The following is a 14,123-nucleotide window of genomic DNA, read 5'->3' as shown; positions in this document are numbered from 1 at the left end:
AACACTAAGGGAGACCCACTCCCCAATAATGGGTAGAAGGCATTTAGTACACTGTAATCGTCGTCTGTTTCAAGGGGCAATGCAGTTCCTCATAATTTTTGGAAAGCCTTCCATTCACTGCTTAGGCCAACAGTGTACAGGAGACCCAGTTGCTATAAATGGAAAAAACGGTTTAGTTAAGGCCCTCTGACCTCCATGTCACTTCCAAGGGGCATTGGAGTGCCTCGAAATTTTTGGTAGGCATTGCACTTACTGTATGCCCTATAACTGTGTAGCTGAACCGCTCCTTTTGGTACAGAAACATATCCTACAAGACATGTGTGGTTGACTGGCCTGATATTGATGTGAATGGTCCCTGTTCCTCTTGCTCTTTCTCCTTTTCCACCACCTCATCCATCATTCATCACCTGAAGCTTTGTTTTAACGGGAGTCATAGAGCTGGGATAGTAGCAGGAATACATCCAGCAATCCTCGGAGGAGGTAGGATATGCGCCAAAACGCTGACCACCTCAGGCCTAGCCGCTACTACATACATGCGCTTGCATTCCAAGGAACAGAAAGCTAAGGAGATGGATGGCCTCATGATCATGAATAATTTACTCATTGTGTAGGAGGTCACTGCTGCTGTCTACCATCTGAACTTTGTGTTGAAGCCTGATTGACCCAGGACCTGCAATCCTCTATGTCTGGAGCACGTGTTGCATCCCAGTGTCCAACTGTGTCCCGGCTTCCACAATATTAACCCAGTGTGAAGGCGTCAGTGAGATGGACCATTCCTGGCCACATTAACTTGTCCACGTGTTTGTGGTTAGGCTGTCCTTCAAATAGGGGCGGCTGGGGACCGTTTATGGACACCCGGCCGCCCCCAGGCGGCTGGGGACCATGTGTGGGCACCCGGCCGCGGGGCGGCTGGGGACCGAGTATGGACACCCGGCCGCCCCCTGGCGGCTGGGGACCAAGCGTGGACACCCGGACGCTGGGCGGCTGGGGACTGAGTATGGATATCAGGCCGCCGACGCAGCCATGATGTGGTAGCCAGATTCCGCCTCCACATGCCTAAAAGGCTCAATTTCAAGTGCAAGCAAGCAGTATGGTATTGCATCCTGGGGGTGGGTGACAGGCTGCATACTTGCGCTTGCATTGCAAGGAATGGGGGAGGTACAATTGAACACTGCCGTGGGACAAGGGCTTGCACGGGGATAGTTGCAAGTATGCATCTTCTGATGCGGCAAGGATCACTTCTGATGGGCACACTTTTAGTCAGTGACCTGGGTGTCAGAGATGCTTCCAAGGGTCTTCCCCATGCTGTTTCCATGTCTTTTCAGCACTGTATGCATGTGTCACACAGCACGTGGCCAGATAAGGTTGTAAAATGTTAAAATGACATTTCCCGGTGAATGCATTTGTGACGGTTGAAAGCAATATAAAAGTGCAAAAACGCATAAAAAATGCTACTTGTGAACATAGCCCAAGGTGTGGAGGAGTATTTTTGCTTTTGGTTATTTATTTTACCTTATACACAAGTCTTTACCCTGGAAAGGATGTTCCTTAACATATTTCACAGGAAACCAGTTTCAGTTTCGTTTTTGAACGTTTTCTTGTGAGCCCGTAAAAGTGGCTTTATACCTCTGACCACGTTGTTGACAGAAGTGACCTGGGGGTCAGAAATGCTTCCTGGGGCGATCCCCATGTCATTTGAGTACTGTCACTATTGTTTTGGGCACTTTTTAGGCTTTCTACAGACTGCTGGGGGTGCCGCCGAAAAAATGCTCGTGTCTCCCATAGACTAACATTGGGCTCGTTGCTTGGGTAGAGCACCCAAGTATCACGGTGAGCTCGGCCCGAGCTTCGAGCACCCGAGCATTTTAGTGCTCGCTCAACACTAGTGAGGATATAAAAGACAGATGTATTTCAGCCATAATGTTATGCTGTTTACATGGAGCATATACTGTTGATTGATGCCCTAGAGACAAGGCCAGAGACAGACCTGATGCTAGAATTTGTAAAGACCAAGCTACTAGTGAAGGGCACTCGAACTTGAATTTTTCTGTAATTCAGCAGCCTGCATACTAATAGGTCACCAAGTATATAGCACTCTATACATGCAAGAGCCATGAGATAAGGATTATTGGCCATGTTTCCTCTTTCTATCTAGCTTTTGCATTCTTGCTAAGTTAGAAAAATTGGTCCCGAAGGGCATGTTGACATCAAGTATTTTTAGGAAAAATTGCTCACAAAACGCTTAAAAGACTCTTCCTATCCAGTCTTTTAAGCATATTTTTAAATTTCAGGATTAAAAAAAAAAAAAATGCGGGCAAAAAATGAAAAAGTGTATATCACTTCTTTCGAAACTAGACACCATCCAATGAAAAGGTTGCAAAAAATCGCTCCAGGAAAAAATCTCTTCCAAAAATGAAAAATAAATCTTCCAAAAACTTCCAACACAAGGATGATTTCCTGCTGCGGTTTCCAGTAGAAATATCATCACTTCCCCGCACGTTTACCACCAGGAGCTTGGCACAGCTACAACCGAGCTCCTGTGGTAACAGTCAGGGACAATGGCCGCACTGCCCCAGGCTGATTAACTGTCTTGTGTTGCTGCCAAAAATTTCACATTTTGACTCATCGGTTAAGAGCACCTGCTGCCATTTTTCTGCACCCTGTCACTATGTTTTCATGCATAGTTAAGTCTTTTGACTTTGTTTCCGTGTCTAATGTATTCGTTTTTGCCTGCAATTCGTCCATGAGAATCAGTTCTGACCAGACTTATCCGAACAGTCCATGGGGGTAGCTGAGTCCCACTGGTTGCTGCCAGTTCTGAGCTGATGGCACTGCTGAACATCTTCTGATTTCAAGTGGAAGTAAGCATGATGTGTCTTTCTTATGCTGCACTAAGTTTCCATGGCAGACCACTGCGTCTATGATCTCCAACGTTGCCCATTTCTTGGAGTCCTCAATGATGAGGAATATAGGTAAATACTTATCCATGAGGAAGAATAATAAGTCCTGGAAGTGATGATATGGACCCACAGAACCCCCATCTTACATCAAACAGTCTGTCTGGGATTACATGAAGAGACAGAAGCATTTGCACAAGCGACATCCACAGAAGATCTGTGGTTACTTCTCCAAGATGTTTGGAACAACCTCCTGCCGAGTTCTGTAAAAAACTATATACAATTGTAGTTAGAAGAATTGATACTTTGAAGCTCTTATTGAAGGCAAGAGTTAGTCAAACCAAATGTTGATGTGATTTAGATTTCTCTTTTGCTTATTAACTTTGCATTTGTTTGCTAAAAATAAATGATTTCCTCTTCTATTTTTTAAAACATTCTTACTTTGTAGCATTTTTTCAACACCTGTCAAAAATTATACAGTAATATATATATAAAGAAATCTCTGTGTGTCTCAATATCTCACTCATGTTCCCCATTCTTCTACTTACTTTTCTGTGTGTTGATGTAAGACAAGTGTCTGCAGCAGGAGCCTCCCCCCTCTGCCCTGTTTGTAGTAGGACAATACATCATACCATCTCCTTGTCCAAGGGTCAGGGCTTCAGCAGCCAAAGATGGAACTGATTGACAAGAGATTGATCCTTGCGTTCTCTGCAGGATTTCTACAAGACAGTTTCATGATCAGGCCGGAAATACTGCAGACTGACAAGCAGAGAGGACAACAATTTTATAATTTTATTTGAGCATTTATTTTTAGGATTAGTGTTAATTTAAAGCAAAGCTATCAGCAGAAAATGACTGATTGTATGTTTCAGAGTTTTGTGTTGCATTATTTTTTTTAAATTGTTGGCAATGTTTTTTTCCATATGATGATCTTTATTAAAAAAGAAAAAAATTCACAATGGCCACTTGTGTTTTTTTTAGACTCATACTTTCTGTCTTTTCAGGAAGAGTTTTCAACAGGCTCCTTATCATCAGAGGCAGGATTACAATGAGAGCTAACATCTCTAAACACAGCTGATAACACAGGATCCAGCAATCACAATAGGCAATGTTATAGCTCTCCCTGCTCCCTCTTCCTTCACAATGACCTTTGCACCGCTCATTAGATGCTTTAATGTAAAAGATAGGATCTTTTCATTGTGGTTAATGGAAACGTGTTTTTTTTCCTGAAACAACAGGAAGTTAGAGTAAAAAAAAGCCCAAGTGGTCAGTTTGAAAATTGCAAGATTTGTGTTTTTTATTTATAGTACACATTGTGAAATGGAAAAAAATGTCCCCAAACAATAGGTTTAACACAAAAACCCTATTTAAACAATAATCCATTTTCTGATAGCTTCACTTTAAGTAAAAGAAGTTGAGTTTCAATACCAGACAATTTCAATACTCAGCCTATATGGGAGAGAAATTATTGCAAATAGTCTGACATACAAGCAGCCTCGGACTAGCCCACCGGGGAATCGGTGAATCCTCCGGTAGGCCCTGATGCAGGGCCAGCTCTGACTGCATTAGAAGGCTCCTCCCCCACATACCCTAGCAAAGGGATGCACTGCCCGACTAATGGCATCCATAGCAGCATGCTCCCTCCTAACATCTGTGCAGGAGAGGTGTCACTGACAGTAACACCTCTCAGGCATAGGTGTCATTCTGACTGGACCCATAGCAGGAGCACAGCAGGGGAAGGAGGGAGCATGCTGCTATGGGAGCAGATTAGCCAAGCAGTAAATAGCTAATTAGTGTGGTAAGTGACAGCTTTCCTGCAGAGGTGCAATCTAACAAGCTTCCATAGCCTCGCCCCCTCCCCCAAGGCACGGATATGGCTGGGGAGATGACTACCACAGCAGCCTGAACGCCTTCACCCCTCTCTTGCAGGAGGAGTTTGATGAAGCTAGGCTGTCATTGGTGCTGTGTCATAGCCCAGCAGGGCGGCAATCAGGGCATTACTGCCCTTACTGCTGTATGGGGCCCTGTGAACAGCAGTACAGAGGGGGGCCAGGGCCCAGTCGGGGCCCCCCTCTTGTGCTTCTGCTCACGGAGCCTCATGCTGCAGTAAGGAGTAGAGCGCCAGGGTGCCGCCGAAGGCAGCGCACACCCACCGCTAAGTGCCTTACTGGAGCTATGCTGGCAGCTCCCTCATATTTCTTCTGACTTCTGGTCAGGTGACATCGCGTACGCGCCATCACATGACCAGAAGTCAGGGGAACCCAGCGCAAGTACCGCTAAAGGCGCAGGGACCTCAAGGAGCGCTCGCAGCCTTCAACACTGAATGTCTGTGCAGCATCTCCAAGGGGGTCCCTCCTCCCCTGTGACGCCCTGGTGAAGGCGCATATGCGATGACTCATCGTATACCCGCCTGTAGAGAGCGGGAGCCATGCCAGGATGCCAGCACAGCTGCAAGGATCGTATGACAGGTAAGTATGAAAACTTTATTTTTTTAAATTAATGGTCTTGGGGATGAGCACTGGAGGGTGGGAAGAGCATATGGGGAATTTGGAGTGAAGGGGGGGGGAGCACGTGGGAAATTGGGAGTGGAGGGAGGGTGGGAAGAGCACATGGGGAATTTGGAGTGGAGGAAGAGTGGGAAGAGCACATGGGGAATTTGGAGTGGACGGAGGGTGGGAAGAGAACATGGGGAATTTGCAGTGGAGGGACAGTGGGAAGAGCACATGGGGAATTTGGAGTGGAGGAAGAGTGGGAAGAGCACATGGGGAATTTGGAGTGGAGGGAGGGTGGGAAGAGCACATGGGGAATTTGCAGTGGAGGGACAGTGGAAAGAGCACATGGGGAATTTAGAGTGGAGGGAGAGAGGGAAGAGCACATGGTGAATTGGGAGTGGAGGGTGGGGAGAGCGCATGGGGAATTGGGAGTGGAGGAGAGTAAATGATGGTGAATAGAGGTTGGAGGTGGGGAGAGCATGGACATGACATAATGAATTGGGGCAGAGGTGCATATAAATATAATGAATAGAAGGAGCAGGAGGTACAGAATGAGGATGACGGAGTGTGACTGGTAGTAAATTGGGGGAAAGAGTACAGTTCTAATTAATTTATATATTTATTAGGTGGGGAAGTGGCTATTTACAGTTAGTGGGGGAGCAGAGATGGATTACAATTTATATTTGGACTGGTGGGTTGCATAATAACTAATTATATATTAATGGTGGGTGCACGTCCGTATTCAGTTGGGGAATGTGCTCTAGATAGCTGTGTGTTATTTTATGCAGAGACAAGTCCTGGCTTGAAGAAGTGATGTTGATCTGTGCTGGATGAAGGAGAAAAGCGAAGATGAAGGACTACACCTAGAGATATCACTGGTGAGTCAGTGTATTACATGAACACTGACACTATACACTGTATACTATATATAGCGCTCCCGTGTATAATGTCACTGCTGATTACTGTATTACCTGTACACTGACACTATATACAGAGCTCCTGTGTATAATGTCACTGGTAATCACTGTATTACCTGTACATTGACACTATATACAGAGCTCCAGTGTATAATGTCACCGGTGGTCACTATATTACCTGTACACTTACATTATACACTGTATACCATGTACTGAGATCCTGTTTATAATGGCATTTATGGTAATATTAGTATTGTGTTTTTTTATTAATAATCAGTATTGTAGTATTCGATCACTATGTGGTGGTAATATTTGGTCTGGTCATGGTGTGGTGGTATTTGTCCCTTGTATATGGTATTATTCAGTGACAAACGTGATGGTAATATGTGGTCTGCTCATGGTGTGGCGGTTTTTGTCCCTTGTATGTGGTATTATTCGGTCACTATGTGGTGGTAATATGTGGTCTGGTCATCGTGTGACGTTTTTTGTCCCTTGTATGTGGTATTATTCGGTCACTATGTGGTGGTAATATGTGGTCTGGTCATGGTGTGGTGGTATTTGATCCTTGTATGTGGTATTATTGGTCATTTTAAAAAATGTATATGATGCATTTCCTTAAAGAAAAATAAATAAAAATATACCTAAAATGAGTATTGGATGTTTTATGAAATTTTTAATAAGTTAGTGACTCGCCCCCAGGGCCGTGGGGTACTCGGTAGCCGGGCCTTATGGCTGCTTTTGGGGGATATCACGGTGGCTGGCCCGGTCCGTGATCCAGGGCAGTCAGTGCAAAAAGGGGATATTTATAGGGGATTTGTCATGACGCCACCTGTGGTGCCTGGTGAGGATCACCAGCACTGCGGCAGTCCTCTGAGGCAGGTGTTAGGGCAGCACATGCTAAGCTCTGACCTGCCTGAAGCTAGGCATGGCTTGACTACTGTCTCTTCCTCTTGTACCTGCTGACCTGGTGGTAGGGCTTTCTCCTTGGAGATCACTCTCCCTGGACGCTGGGGCCTCCGTGACTCCTAGCCCTGGTAATGCAGTCAGCGTTTGGTAACCTGGGACCTGTAGTCCTCCAGGGATTTCGGTGATTCCTACTGGGTATAATGAATCCCTGTAGGCGCGGACCCGGTGTCCGGTTTACAGTTTGGGCTGAGCCTGGTATGCTCCTCTGCCCCCTTCGTTACTCCTTCCTTTCTCTCGCCTTCGGCCACACTCGGGGCCCTCACTAGGATTCAGTGCTGCTGGAGGCCTAGCTTGCCTCACACAGCAGCCTGCGGCTGCTCTCTCTCTGAGCACGCTGCAACACTGACTGAAACTAAAAGACCGAGCTGCCTGGCTCCACCTTCCCTATATATATCCCTATCAGGGCTCCCTCTGCTGGTATGAGGTGGAAGGTGGAGGTGTGTGAATGTAGTGAGGGCCTCTTGTGGAGAAATCCATCCATGCACCTTTCTGGGTTCTGTAGCACCAATGCGCAGCAGGGCACCACATTCCCCCTTAGTAAAACTCAGTACTCCTGGACTGAAGCATTTTTGCAAAAACAGGTTACAACAATAATAACAATTGCAATAATAACAATAACAATATGGTTACAGCAAGTCCCGTAACCTGGTGTCCTTTCCACCGAAAGTAGATGAGTAGCATGAGGGACCCATCCGAAAACCCTCAGCGTAGGCCCTGGGCGTGGCTGCAGGGCTTAAGTGATCCAGGTGATGGACCACGTCTTCGGCCACGCCAAATGGGTTTTTGTTCCGTGGTCTCTTACAAGGCACTCCAGGGAGAGCAACTATTTACAGCACAGTTTTTGGGCTGCTCACAGTCCTCAGCCTCCAAGTCTTTATATATATATATACCCTTATGGGTAACTAAGTGAACACATATTAATTCAGTTTATACAATAAACAATAACAATAAGCAATGCACAACTGGGCAACTATTTATGCTTTCAGTGTTCCTCATTTACTCTCTATACCTGACAGGGGTCTGACCTTGCGTGCTACGTGTTGACCTACGTAGTACTGGGATGCGTGAGGTACTGGTGTTAGTACTACCCCCCAATCTGTCAGTTCTAGGTGTGGAGGGGCTGCAAGACTGCCTTAACCTCTCTACGGGACTGGCAAGTGTACCATTGGCTGGGCCTTCTTGCTCTGCTCCAACCGGGGATCCTTCTTCCGGGGATTCTTCCTGAACAGGCTCTTCTGGGGCACCTACAGGTCCTACTTGCTGTGGAGGGTCTTCTGGCTGTTGGTAGAAGTGGATCACAGGTATTATCACTGCTCCTCCTAGCTGGGGCCAATCTGCCGGGAAATCTCCTAATTCAGTATGTATTACTGCTTCTTTAGGCTCCTCCGGTACGATGAGAGGCACTTATTCCTGGGGCTTTAGCAGACCTGGACACAACTTCAGATGGTCTCTAGATACCGTTGCAGTTGTTCTTCCTCCGTCTTTGCTAATTAAACAGGTCTTCCTGTTATCAAATCTTGAATTTAACACAGTGTAGGGTTCCCTGTCCCACTGGTCATCAAGTTTGTGGTTTTTCTTTTTCTTTTTAGCACTTCTCCAGGTGTAAAGGGTTCTGCTGGTGCACTCTTGTTGTACTGTGCTTCCTGCTTGTCTCTTACCCTATTCAGACTGTCTTCGACACAGGCTTGTACTCTCCTGTACTGCTCTTGTCGGGTCGTATCCCAGTCTTCAGTGGACATATCTGCTTCTGGCTCTACTACACCAAGCTCCAGGTCCATGGGCAACTTTCCGGGTCTTGCTTTCATGAGATATGCTGGAGTACAATTGGTGGAACTCACAGGTATGTGGTTGTACAGATTTACCAGGTCAGGTAGCTTGTCTGGCCACTGGTTTCTTTCTTCTAGCGGTAAGGTCTTCAACAGGTCGATGACGATGTTATTCATCTTTTCACATAACCCATTGGTTTGGGGGTGGTACGGTGTAGTCCGGATCTTCGTACACCCGTACAGATGACAGAACTCCTTGAACAATTCGGCTTCGAAGGCAGTGCCTTGATCTGTCAGCACCTGCTCCAGGTATCCATGGGGCCTGCAGAAGTACGCCTGAAACGTCTTCGCCGTCGTTTCTGCCGTCAGATCCTTGACGGGGGCGCCAACAGAAACCGGGAGTAGTGATCCACCATGGTCAGGGCATAGGAATATCCTGACCTGCTGGCTGACAGCTTGACATGACCCAGGGCCACGATCTCCAAGGGTCGAGTTGTCTTGATGGGTTGCAGGGGTGCCTTCTGGCTGCTGTAGCCTTTTCTTCTGAGGCTACAGGGTCCACAATCCCGGCACCATCTCTCTATGGAACTACGCATTCCAACCCAATAAAACCGACCTTTCAGCAGGGTTTATAGCTTCTTTCAGCCAAAGTGCCCCGCTTGATCGTGGTAGGCCTCCAACACCATCTGGATGTCCGTCCTGGGCACTACGATCTGCCACACCATCTCATGGGTCCTCGGGTAGACGTACCTTCGGCACAGCTTCTCCCTATAGATGAACAGCCGGCTCCTCTCATTCCACAGCTGCTTGGCTTGTGGAGACGCATCCTTCTCCAGGGAGGAACCTTCCTGGGTTATCAGTTCTTTAATATGGCTGACAACCGGGTCGCTGTCCTGGGTCTCCTTCCAGCTGTGGTGAGGCAAAGGGTTTAACGTCTTACCGCGATGCCTCCTGGATGCTCATTGCTCGTGGACCATTCCATTATGGTGAAAGGCAGGTAGCTCAATCTCCTCCAGGTCATCCACTTCTTCTTCAGTGTCCGACTGGTGAGGCATCCTGGACAGGGCATCGGCGTTGGCATTCTTGCGGCCTGCCCGGTACTTAACGGTGAACTGGTAGTTTGACAGCCGAGCCATCCATCATTGTTCCATGGCTCCTAACTTGACTGTTTCCAGATGAGTCAAGGGGTTATTATCAGTGTAGGCAGTGAACTTACTGGAGGCTAGGTAGTGCTTGAACCACTCGGTAATGGCCCAGACCAGGGCCAGGAACTCCAACTTGAAGCTGCTATAGTTCTCTGGGTTCCTCTCGGTCGGGCGGAGCTTCCTGCTTGCATAGGCGATCACCTTCTCCTGGCCATTCTGCTTCTGACTTAACACATCTCCTAATCCCTCGTTGCTGGCAGTGTACAGCAGGAACGGTTGGCTGTAGTCAGGGTAGGCTAGGATCTCTTCGCCGGTCAGGATCTCCTTCATCACCTCAAAGGATTCAGCTTGCTCCTTACCCCACTGGAACGGGGGGTTTCTGCCTCTCCCGGACTGTCCTACCAGGAGATCTTGCGAAGGCGCCGCTTTCTTGGTATAGTCCTTCACAAACCTCCGGTAATTCCCGACTAGCCCCAAGAACTGACGTACCTCCTTGAGGCTCTTCGGCTCCGGCCATTTCTGGATAGCAGTGACCTTCTCCGTGTCCGGTGCTACTCCTTCTGGACTGACGATGTGCCCCAGGTGCTGTACCTTTCGCTTGAGCAGGTGGCACTTGGAGGGCTTCAGCTTCATACCATACCGGGACAGCGACTCAAATACCTCTGCCAGGTGCTTCAGATGGTCCTCGTACGTTTTTGGAGTACACTATCACGTCATCCAAGAATAGCAGTACAGTATCGAAGATGCGGTGTCCCAGGCAGCACTCCATCAATCTCTAGAACGTTCCGGGGGCGTTGCAGAGTCCGAACGGCATACTGTTGAACTCACAGAGTCCCATCGGGGTAGTAAAGGCCGTCTTCTACCGATCCTCCTCAGCAACAGCTTCTTGCCAGTACCCACTAGTGAGGTCAAGGGTGAAGAAGTAATTTGCAGACTTTAATGCAGCCAGGGATTCCTCTATACGGGGCAAAGCGTATGCATCTTTGTGTGTTATGCGATTTACCTGTCTGTAATCTACACACATTCTCATGCTTTCGTCCTTTTTCCTGACTAGGACCAGGGGAGCTGCCCAGAGACTACAGCTATCCCTTACTACCCCTGCCTTCTTCATGTCGTGCAACATTTCCTTCGCCTTCTGGTAGTGTGCTGGTGGTATGGGCCTGTAACGTTCTTGATGGGTGGATGGTCACCTGTGGGTATATGATGTTGTACCCCTTTAATCCTCCCAAAGTCAAGTGGGTGTTTACTAAATACCTGCTCGTATTCCTGAACCACCCGGTGTACACCCTGTTTCTGATGGGCAGGAGTTGTGTCTGTCCCTACATGGAGCTGTTGACACCAATCCTCCACCTGGGTTTCCGGGTCATTATCCTTCACAGTTTGGCAACAATGGCGTAGCGTGGTAATCTAATCTTGTCCTCCCCATAGTTTAGGAGGCGTACGGGCACCCTCCCATTGCGTACATCCACTACCCGTCTGGCAGTCAAGAGTGTAGGTCTATGCTCCGAGCTAAGGGGCTCTACTACCGCCTGGTAGCTCCGTCCTTTGAGACCTATTGCTGCTCTACACCAAATCAGCATCTCACTCATCGGGGGGATCACAATGGGTATCGGGTCTGTCACGCTTACATTACCAATTTCACCACCTGTTAGCTTTACCTGTTGCTGGTACATAAGTGCTTGGATCTCTTTCTGGAGCACCCTCCTCTGCCCTGGTTTGGCGGTGTCAGCCGTCTGTTGGAGCAAGAACAGCACTTCTCCCAAACAGTTGCCAACAATATTTGTGCCAAGTACCATATACAAGTCTGTATCATCAGGATTAGTCTCTACTACAATTAGTCCTTGGTCCTTCAGTTCCACTCTGCCCACCTTTACTGCCACATCCTTAACTCCGACTAGGTTAAGGGGAAGGCCATTAGAGGCATACACGGAAAGATTTGGAGCTGGCGGGTGAAGTTCGTCTATGGACCAGAACCTTTTGTAGAGGACATCAGGCATGATGGTTACCTGAGCCTGAAATCCAGTGTCCAGCAGGGCAGGTGTCGCGATGCCATCCAGCACAATGGACAGGAAAGGTCTTCCTGCCACGAACCGGCGGTACCAGTTTGATGGGCCTGGGGGGTCTACTCCTGGGTGTCGGCCCTCGGCCCCAGGGTTTCCTCGTTTAAAGGACAGGTCCGCGTGGTGTGACCTGCTTTATGGCTGCGGTAACAGATGAAGTCTTCTGGAGGGTGATGTTGGTCATTGGTCCTCCCACGGGGTGGCGTTGTCCTCCTCCGGGGTGGCGTTGTCCTCCTATGGGGCGGCGTTGTCTTCCTTCTTCTTCTCATCCAGGGCACATCCTCAGGGCTGTCGGCTAGCAGGATCCTTCCTTCCGGCTCAGGCTCTGTCTGTAGCTGCAGGGTGCTCATAACAGTGGCCAGGGCTTTACTTAACTGGCGCACTTCAGAGCGTAGGCTGTCCAGCTCACTAGGGGGCACTGTTTGCATCCTTGTTTCAGCCGTCAATAAAGGAGCAGTGGGTGCTGCGGGCACTGGGCTGGCCCCACCCTGGTAACGCTGGATAGCAGTATCTGATGCTTCCAGGGGTTGCAGACCCTTTATAGCCATGTCCTTAACGGTGTCAAAGGTGGTATCTGGATGATCTAAGGCCCACCACCGTACCGTTCTGCTCTCCTCCTGGGACCTCAACCCCCGGATGAACTGTTCGATCAGCATTTTATTTCCATTTTGTATGCTGGCCGGACTAACCGTTTTCAGGGCCCGCAGGGCTTCCTGTAAGCGCTAGGCATAGTCCTGGATACTGTCCTCAGGTTTCTGGACACAGTGGTAGAACCTCATCCGAAGATCTGTCTCAGTGCGGTTTTCAAACGCTGTTTGCAGTCTTTTAAAGATGATGGACACTGATTCTTGGTCTGCGGCTGGCCAGGTTTCAACTTCTCGCTCAGCGGCACCAGTCAATTGTCCTAACACAACAGCGGCTCTCTGCTTGCCAGTCATAGAATACATGTCCAGTATGCCGCATATTTTTCTCTTAAATCCGGCCAGTGTATCCCGTTTGCCATCATACTGGGGGAACCACTTCGCTCCAGGGATATACGGCAGGGCCATAGGTATCAACGGGGTACGACCCCTGCTGGTGGAGCGGCCGCTCCGGCCTGTGCAGCGCCGCGCCCAGGTTGGGCATCACGAGCGCTAACCGGTGCTCTGTCGGCTTGCTGGTCGTCGTCCACGGTTGCGCCCCCCTAGTGAACCGGAGCCTACCTTCTTCACTTTCTTTTTCAGGTAGGCCGCAGCTCCGCGGGCGACGGTCTTCTTTCAGGACCTTGCGTCGCTCGCGTTTGACGTCAGAGCGTCCTCTGGACTCCTTCAAGGGCCTGATGCTTCATGGTTCGTCGTCAGGGTCGGGGCGTGTCCTAGGCTTCGAGCGCTTCCAGCGGTTACGCCCCTCTTCTTCGCGAACAATGGCAGGAAACCTCAGGAATGGCGGGAAAACTTCACCACAGTAAGGATTACAGTCTCTCAAGGCGCACAGTACCCGGTGGCAATGGGCACAGGATCCTGTTCGTGATGCCAAGTTTCTGACTCGCCCCCAGGGCCGTGGGGTACTCGGCAGCCGGGCCTTATGGCTGCTTTTGGGTGATATCACGGTGGCTGGCCCGGTCCGTGACCCAGGGCGGTCAGTGCAAAAAGGGGATATTTATAGGGGATTTGTCGTGACGCCACCTGTGGTGCCTGGTGAGGATCACCAGCGCTGCGGCAGTCCTCTGAGGCAGGTGTTAGGGCAGCTGGAGATGGAACAGCTCCCCACAGGTGGAGCAAGCCTCAGGGCAGTGTAGGGGTAGATGGATGGTGGTGCAGGGGAGAGACGGCAGGACGGTTCCGGAGGAAAGGACAGACACTCACACGGGGGTGCGCTTCAGTACCTTTACTGGTGATGAT

The sequence above is a fragment of the Phyllobates terribilis genome, unplaced genomic scaffold (assembly GCF_046119375.1).
Source record: "Phyllobates terribilis strain yellow unplaced genomic scaffold, ASM4611937v1 Scaffold_13__5_contigs__length_258822181, whole genome shotgun sequence".
Lineage (NCBI taxonomy): Eukaryota > Metazoa > Chordata > Amphibia > Anura > Dendrobatidae > Phyllobates > Phyllobates terribilis.
This window is presented reverse-complemented; position numbering follows the sequence as displayed.